The sequence below is a fragment of the Erinaceus europaeus genome, chromosome 11, assembly GCF_950295315.1.
Source record: "Erinaceus europaeus chromosome 11, mEriEur2.1, whole genome shotgun sequence".
In the NCBI taxonomy this organism is placed as follows: domain Eukaryota; kingdom Metazoa; phylum Chordata; class Mammalia; order Eulipotyphla; family Erinaceidae; genus Erinaceus; species Erinaceus europaeus.
The window spans coordinates 111,210,176-111,219,711 of record NC_080172.1 but is presented as its reverse complement, the minus strand read 5'-3'; the positions used below and the strand labels follow the sequence as shown (position 1 = coordinate 111,219,711).

Here is a 9,536-nt window from a genome sequence, read left to right as displayed (position 1 = left end):
CACATTAACTAAATTAAATTGATTGGCCCACTGATGTGAAACTGGACATGACTGATTGAGAGAGGGGATGCAGGGGCTAGGGTCAAGGACTATAGTTCAAGGGACTAGGGACAAAGGTAGTATCCAGATCTAACTCACACAGAGGAAAATTGGGGTACCAAACACTAGCAGTAGCATCCTAACGGGTCTCCCTGCTTCCAGTCTTTGTATCAGGGTGCAGGGTGCTTTTGGAGGAAAGGAGGAAATAAATTTACTCTTAAGATGATACTTAAAATTATAACAGCAGGGCTGGGTGGTGGTGTACCTGGTTAAGTGCAGGTCTTACCATGCATAAAAACTCAGGTTCAAGCCCCCTTGCCCCACCTGCAGGGGGATAGCTTCACTAGTGGTGAAACAGTGCTGCAGGTGTCTCTCTGTCTCTCTCCCTTTCCACCTTCCTTTCCTTTCAATTTCTCTCTGTTCTATCAAATACAAAAAATAAAGCTTAAAAATTAACAGAGAGTCTGGGTGGTGGCACATCTGATTGAGCACACATGTTACAATGCACAAAGACCCAGGTTCGAGCCCCCAGCCGCCACATGCAGGGGGAATGCTTTGTGAGTGGTGAAGCAGTGCTGCAGGTGCCTCTTGTCTCTCTCCCTATCACCCCGTTCCCTCTCAATTTCTGGCTATGTCCAATAAATAAATAAATAAATAAAGATAATAAAAAATAACAGCAAGCACTGCAATGCTCTCTTTTCATTAAAATATTAATTCTGCCACATCCTGAGATTTTCAAGTTTGATATTTCAAAAAATATCTAATGTTTTGGCCTAGACATCCCTTTGAGAGCCATTACCCTTCCTCGAGAGATATCCGCTATGCACATATAAAAGTTTGCATATGATTTCATGCCTCTCCACTGCAAGACTATACATTCATCTCCATAGGACACCCAGGACTCCCCGTGAAGTCTCCCTGGACAAATTTATCTCCAAATCCTCTTCCACTGGGATGCTAACACTGTGAAGGCAAGGTCTGCTTTGTTTTTGTTTTTCATTGCTGCATCTCACATGTTGTATGGAGTCTCACATACTGCAAGTACACAATATTTAGGCTTGTTTTTTTTTAAATATTTATATATTCCCTTTTTGTTGCCCTTTTTGTTTTATTGTTGTAGTCATTAACATCTTTCTTGTTGGCTAAGACAGAGATAAATGGAGAGAGGAGGGGAAGACAGAGAGTGGGAGAGAAAGATAGACACCTGCAGACCGGCTTAACCACCTGTGAAGCAACTCCCCTGCAGGTGGGGAGCTGGGGGGCTCAAACCGGAATCCTTATGCTGGTCCTGTGCTTTGTGCCACCTGCATTAACCCACAGTACTACCGCCCAACTCCTAGGTTTTTTTTTTTTTTTCTCAAGTGAGACATCCAAGTCTCTGATTCAATCTCCAGATTGTTTTTTTTAATTATCTTTATTTATTTGTTATACAGAGACAGTCAGAAATCAAGAGGGGTGGGGAGATAGGGAGAGACAGAGAGAGGTCAGCAGCACTGCTTCATCAGTCACAAAGTTTTCCGCCTGCAGGTGGGGACCAGGGGCTCAAACCTGAATCCTTGAGCATTGTAATGTGTATTCAACCAAGTGTGCCACCACCTGGCCCCATGGTTTTTTTTTTTTACTTTGTTTTGATTTTTTTAAAAGATTTTTATAAAGGAAATGCTGCTTTATAAGATTAATGTTGTCTTGAGGTATAATTTTACAACTGTGTGTTAACACACCTTTCCCACCACCACCTTGCCCTTTCCCTCCAGTGAAGGGAATTAGACCTCTACCTGCTACCCCTTTAGTGACCTTAAAGCCCTAGGCATAGGCTAGAGGGATGTTAATGTCTCACCCTCTTTGTCCCCTTGCTTTGTTTCCTAAATTCCACATATAAGTGAGACCATCTAATATTGTTAGTTTTTTCCCTTGAGTCACACTTTTCACACAGTGTTTGAATGAAATAAAGACTGATTTTTAAAAAATAGGGCAGGGGAGAGAGCGTAAAGGGTATGCAAAGACACTCTCATGCCTGAGGCTCCAAGGGCTCAGGTTCATTCCCCTCTACCACCATAAATCAGAGCTAAGCAGTGTTCTGGTAAATTAAAAGTAAGTGAATTTTAAAAATAAGACAGATCGTGGTCTAGGAGGTGGCACAGTGGATAAAACATTAGACTCTCAAACATGAGGTCCTGAGTTCAGTCCGTAGCAGAGCAATCCGTACCAGAGCAATGTCTGGTTCTTTCTCCCCTATCTTCATGAATAAATAAAATCTTTTGAAAAAATAAATAAATAAAAATAAGACAGATCTAGTATATACATTTGGAAGTATAATGAAGAATTTTTCTAGGGGGCAGGTGGTTGTACACCTGGTTGAGTGCACATATGGTAGTGCTCAAGGACCCTAGTTCAAGCCCCCAGTTCCCACCTGCAGGGGAAAGCTTCACAAGAGGTGAAGCAATGCTACAGGTGTCTGTCTCCCCTACCTTCCCCCTTCTCTCTCCATTTCTCTCAGTCTCTATCAAATAAATAAATACTAAAAATATTACAAAAAAAAAAAAACCAAGACTGATATGTTCTGGTCTTATTTGGCTTTATTTCAGGTGATAATAATAGTGCCCTTCTATGACTGCTATGAGCCCATGGTGAGAATGGCTGGAGCAACACCTGTCTTCATCCCCTTAAGATCTGTAAGTTCACCAATGCAATTCACCCACTTTTAAAAAGTTTTGAAAGGAGGGTGAGAGTAGATGTTCAGCTTCACTGGGGGTTGGGGGAAGGGGGGACCCAAACAGTCCTTTGGTGGTGGGAATGGTCTTGATGTACACTCCTATTAACTTGCAGTCATATATATATATATATATATATATATATATATATATTTGAAAAAAAAGTTTTGAAAGTACCAATTATTATGTCAATAATAAATTTCTATTTTGCATTATGGGATCTACTCTATATATCTACCTCCCCTGTGACTGAAGGTAATCAAAGATTCTGAGGGGGGATTGGTGTTACTTTATCATATGTTTGTATGTTTCTGTGGTATCAGCATCTCCACTGTATGTAAGATTCTCTTGTGATAGTGTATCTCCCTCATAGCACAGGCCTAAGACCATCTCTGACTCCATTTAGAGCACTGCTCCCTAGTGCCTTATAGTATGAGATATAAGCTAGGGACAAATAAATGCTTTTGGAGACCTATATAAAGTGAGTTTTTGTGGGGCAGGCAGCAGCACTCCTGGTTAAGCACACACATTAAGATGCACAAGGACCCAGGTTCAAGGGAAAGCTTCACAAGTGGTGAAGCAGGGCTTCAGGTGTCTTTCTTGTCTCTTTCCCTCTCTGTCTTTCCCCTCTCAATTTCTCTCTCAAATGATAAATGTCGAGCATTAAGCCAGCTCCCCCTGTTCCACCCTGCATTGCTGATGCTATAGCCTATTTACATAATCATTGTTTTGCATGAAAGATCCCCACCCATTCCATTCCATTGATCTATCTTGTTTGAGACCTGCCCTGCCTGCAGGGTAATATTAATCCCACCAGTTAAAACCATTGCAACAGTTGCTAAGGAAGCTTATACCTTCCCAGCCCGCTTTTGCCTTTCTTCACCCCCTTTCCTAGACATTTCCGTTTCCAACTTGCCACTTACGGTTCTATCCTATAAAAGCGTCGTCTCTGATCAATAAAGGTTGCATTACCTCACTCCATGTGTTTGGTTCCTGAGTCATCTCCCTCACATCACTGAATGAGTAGCAGCCCAGACAAGTTCTCCAACCCAGAGAGTATGCGCCCAGGAAGGGGCACCCCAGCGCTAGCCCAGCAGATAAATAAAATAAAGATAAATTAACTAATTAAAAAACTTTACAAAAAATTAAAGCGAGTTTCTGTTCTGTTTATCTTTAGGAATAGGATATAGTACCATTGTCTTTTTAAAATCTTATCATAGTAAGTGTTTATTATATTTATTACATAGTAAATATCACTAAGGTAAATTACAGAATTTTCATCTAACCTTACAAAAATTAGACATGTTAACCATAGTTATAGGTGATTTATTTGAAAAAAATATATTACTTTAGCAGCTGTGGATGTTGACAATAGTTATAGGTGATTTATTTGAAAAAATATATTACTTTAGCAGCTATGGATGTTGATAAGAGTTCATTTTGCCATTTAGCTTGTATGAGCAAGAAGTTTAGTTCCTCTTAGGCTCTCAAAGCAGAACTAAAGTCTAATTATCTCCATTATTGTCTTTGTTAGTCATTCATTAAGTTACCTTTGCCATGTCTTCCTCTAATTTTTCTTGATTAGGTTATTTGATTATAAGACAAAAAACATGGACTAATCAAATTACATTCTTCCTTAGAAACCTGTTAATGGGAAGAGATGGTCTAGTTCTGACTGGACCTTAGATCCTCAAGAATTGGAAAGTAAATTTAATCCCAAAACCAAAGCCATTATACTAAATACTCCACATAACCCTTTTGGAAAGGTGAGTCTATGGTTGCATTATAGTCTTTTGACCCCTTGGTTTCTCATATGTTGAATAGTCATCAACTTTGCTCTTTTGTTTCCTTTACTATGTATAGGTGTACACCAAAGAGGAACTCCCAAGTCATTGCTGACCTCTGCATCAAATATGACACACTCTGCATCAGTGATGAGGTCTATGAGTGGCTTGTGTATACTGGAAATAAGCATTTAAGAATAGGTACTAATTACTACTTAGAGTCACCTGTCTAGATGTGTTTGGACACATATGGAATGACTGATTGAAAAAGGCCCCAGAAATGTATTATATCTGTAAGAGAACATAAAAATAATAGTTGATAGCTCACTTGGGAGAGTCTCCCTGCTTTGTGATTTGTATGACCCAGACTCTAGTCCTGGTCCCTTGGTACTAATGAAAGCTTCAGTGCTGTTGGAGCAGTGTGGGTGGGAGGGAGAGAGGCTGTCTGTCTGTCTCTTTCTCTCTCTGAAAAAAAAAAGTTGGCCTGAGTTGTAAAGTCTGGGAAATGAACACACACAGAGACACACAAATTGTAGTACTTAAAGGAATAACACTTGCATGGATTACTACATAGATTAGAATGACAAATCATGGGAGTCTGGTGTTAGCACAGCAGGTTAAGCACATGTGGCACAAAGCTCTAGGACTGTCATAAGGATCCCGGTTCGAGCCCAGGCTCCCCACCTGCAGAGGGTCACCTCATAAGCGGTGAAGCAGGTCTGCAGGTGTCTTTCTCTCCCCCTCTCTGTCTTCCCCTCCTCTCTCCATTTCTCTCTGTCGTAGCCAACAAGAATGACATCAATAACAACAACAATAATAATAACCACAACAACAATAAAACAACAAGGGCAACAAAAGGAAGAAAAAAAAGCCTCCAGGAGCAGTGGGTTGAGCCCCAGCAATAGCCCTGGAGGCAAAAATAAACAATTAAATTAAATTTTAAAAAATGTTTTAAATATTTATTTACTAATGTGTATATGCATGTGTGTGTATCAAAGGAAGAAAGATAGAGAAATAGAGAGAGTGAGCAAATAAGAGAAAAGCAGAGTATTGCTGTCATTTGAGGTGTCAGGGATAAAACCTGAGACCTCACCTCCTGCTACCATCCTCTCTCTTGGGTCTCCTTACACTTGTCCTTGCTCTTCATGCCATGTGCACTTAACCTGCTGCGCTACCACCCAACCCCCATAAATAAATCTTTTTTAAGGGAAAATAATTGTTTTCAGAAAGGAAAATATTTGTGAAAGTAAATTGCATTAACTTTTTTAAATTTTCTGTCTGTGCACTGATCCCCACAGCAGTAGTTACCATAGTGTTTAACTAGTTAAAGGTGTGACCAGGCAGGAGAATATGTCATTGAATTTGCTTTATAAAATTAAGAGACAGCTCTGCGCTCCCGTATTGTGTCAGGAATCAAATTGATGATGGGTGCTTCACTAAATGAGCCATCTCCAGTTTATCAGTAACCAAGCCAAAAGATTTCTTTAAATGACACTGAAATGTATTTTTGTTTGTTTGTTTGTTTTTGTTTCTTTGCCTCCAGGGTTATTTCTGGGGTTCAGTGCCAGCACTACAAATCCACTGCTCCTGGAGGCTATTTTTTTCCATTTTGTTGCCCTGGGCGGTGCCCTTGTTGTGGTTGTTATTGTTATAGCTGTGTTGTTATTGTTGTTGGATAGGAAATCGAGGGAGGAGGGGAAGACAGAGAGGGGGAGAGAAAGACACCTACAGACCTGTTTCATCGATCGTGAAATGACCCCCCTGCAGGTGGGGAGCTGGGGCTCAAACCGGAATCTTTGCACCCATCCTTGCGTTTTTCACTATGTGTGGTTAACCCCACTGTGTTACCATCCAGCCCCCAAAATTTATTGCTTAAGTCTTTATTATGTTTCTTAAATTTCATATCATGAGCTATTCATTACAAATGTATAAATATATCAAATTTTTAATGTAGTGGGGTTTTTTTGTTTTAGTTAAAACATCCCCTAAGGTTAATCCAAGAAAAGTTCATTATTTCATTATAGAAAGTAATTCAGTTGCTTTAAGATTTCAATATTGTGGGCTTTGTCATATGGACAATATAAAGTTATTATTCCATTAATTTGAAAAGTGCAGTAGTAGTTATTTAATATAATGCTGTAAGATTTTGTAGTCATACATCATGAAATTGGCATCATTTTCGCATTGTCAAAAGCAGTTTTCTCTCCTGTAGCGCACTGACTAATACTTACCTGATGTCTATTGAAGACTAAGCTGTCAATAAATACCTGTGTCTGATTTAAGAACCCATCCGACATATGAGAATGCAAAGACTAGCATCTTTCCAGATATAAGTGTAAGATAAACTTAAACAATACTAGATATATTGGGTTGCAAAAAAAAAAAAACTCACAATGGTTTTATTTTGCCTTATAGATGACTACACTCACATAGAGTTCTGTGGTCATTGTTCTGTCTATCCGTTTATGTTAACTTGAATTTCTAGATCTCTGTGACTGAGAGAGCAAGAACATCTGTATTATAAAATGACTTAAGTCTTTTTGTTAAATTGACATAGTAGGGACCAGGCCATGGTGCATCTAGTTAAGCACACACATTACGGTGCAGAAGGACACAGGTTCAAGCCCCTGGTCCCCACCTGCAGGGGAAAAGCTTCACAAGTAGAGAAGCAGGGATGCAGATATCTCTCTCCCATTTTTTCATCTCCTCTCTTAATTTTTCTCTGTCCCCACATCCCCTCCAGCATTTGTTGCTGCTGTCCTGTTTGATGTATGCCATTATTACAGGAGGTGGTATCTTAGTGTTGTCTTAATTTGCATTTCTCTGACAACTAATGACAGCTGTTTTTCTTTTATTTATTAATTTAAAAAAGGAGACTAACAAAACCATAGGACAAGAGGAGTACAACTCCACACAATTCCCACCACCAGATCTCCGTATCCCATTCACTCCCCTGATAGCTTTCCTATTCTTTATCCCTCTGGGAGTATGGACCCAAGGTCATTGTGGGATGCAGAAGATGGAAGGTCTGGCTTCTGTAATTTCTTCCCCACTGAACATGGATGTTGACTGTTCGATCCATACTCTCAGCCTGTCTCTATCTTTCCCTAGTAGGGTGGGGCTCCAGGACACATTGGTGAGGTCGTCTGTCCAGGGGAGTCTGGTCGGCATCATGCTGGCATCTGGAACCTGCTGGTTGAAAAGAGAGTTAACATACAAAGCCAAACAAATTGTTGAACAGTCATGGACCCAGAGGCTGGAATAGTGCAGATGAAGTGTTGGGGGGTACTCACTGCAGACTATTGTATATTTTTGCTTTCAGGCATATATTTTGCACTAAATTATGGATACGTGTGAACATATGCTCTATTTCATGGGACTTGGTCAATATCTAGGTTTTGGGACTTTGTTAGGAAGTGAAACTCCTGGAATGGAATTAGAGCATACTATGAAAGGAAAGGTGTCATCTGAGTAATGAGGGTGAAGGGTTGACATTCCACATCTGATGTTTCTGGACACATTGCATTGATTAGGCTGGTATCAGTGGATGCAATATCATTTGGAATAAATTGATAGAAGCATGCAGGAAAGTGAGCCCCACACTAGAGGTTCCAGGGTTGGAGGAAATATAGGTTCTATAGAGAAAGTTGGAGGTTCCTGCTGTCTTAGGGTTTAAGAAGACAATAGATAGTTATTGCTATAATCACATTACTTGGCAATTGGGTTAACTTTGAAATATCCCTTTGTTCGGATTTACTGTATCATACACAACATCAGCATAATTTATGTCCTTTGACATTATTTGTATATATCTGTGCCATCAGTTGCTTCTTTTTTTTATTTAAGAAAGGATTAATTAACAAAACCATAGGGTAGGAGGGGTACAACTCCACACAATTCCCACCACCCAATCTCCATATCCCACCCCCTCCCCTGATAGTTTTCCCATTCTCTATCCCTCTGGGAGCATAGACCCAGGGTCATCGTGGGTTGCAGAAGGTAGAAGGTCTGGCTTCTGTAATTGCTTCCTCGCTGAATATGGGTGTTGACTGGTCAGTCCATACTCCCAGTCTGCCTCTCTCTTTCCCTGGTAGGGTGTGTCTCTGGGGAAGCTGAGCTCCAGGACACATTGGTGGGGTCTTCAATCCAGGGAAGCCTGGCCAGCATCCTGGTGGCATCTGGAACCTGGTGACTGAAAAGAGAGTTAACATACGAAGCCAAACAAATTGTTAAGCAATCATGGACCCAAAGCTTGGAATAGTGGAGAGGAAGTGTTAGGGAGGTACTCATTGCAAACTCTAGTGTACTTCTGCTTTCAGGTATATATTTTGCAGTAGTTTATGGATACGTGTGAACATATGCTCTCTCTCATCAAAGCTGGTGTATATCTAGGTTTTGGAACTTTGTTAGAAAGCAAACCACCTGAGATGAAATTAGAGTGTACTATGAAAGGAAAGGTCTCACCCGAGTAATGAAGCTGAAGGGTTGTCATTCCAATGTGAAGTCTCTGGTCACAGTCTGAAGTGAAGCATGTTGAGGTGGCAAACGTTGAGTTGGTTAGGTTGTGATCGGCGGATGCAATATTATTTTATATGGATTGGGAGAAGCATATGGGAAAGTGGGCCCTAACCAAGGGTTCTAGGACTGGGGGAAGTAGAGGCTCTATAGTGGAGATGTGGGGTTCCAGCTGTCTTAGGGTTCCAAAAGACAACGATAGTTAATGTTATCATCACATTATTTGGTAATTGGGTTAACTTTGAAAAGTTCTTTTGTTATGGTTTGCTGTACAGTACCCAGTATCTTGTATATACCTGGCTAATGGTTTGCTTCTGATCTACTTCGTCTAGGCTTTTAAGAGAGTCTGCATATCAAATACACAGCCTATATATTAAAAAGATTCAGTTTGTGTTTTGAAAAACTTTGAGACATACAATTGATTTTCCCCCTCTCATACTAATTAACTAGAGATATATATGTCTAAATTTTGCTAGGAGTGTACATA

At 40.2% G+C, this 9,536-nt stretch overlaps 1 pseudogene; it reads left to right on the top strand.

The window, feature by feature from the left end:
• Positions 1 to 706: 706 nt before the first annotated feature.
• LOC132541471 (kynurenine--oxoglutarate transaminase 3-like) lies at positions 707 to 4,767 on the top strand (annotated as a pseudogene).
• Positions 4,768 to 9,536: the final 4,769 nt, after the last annotated feature.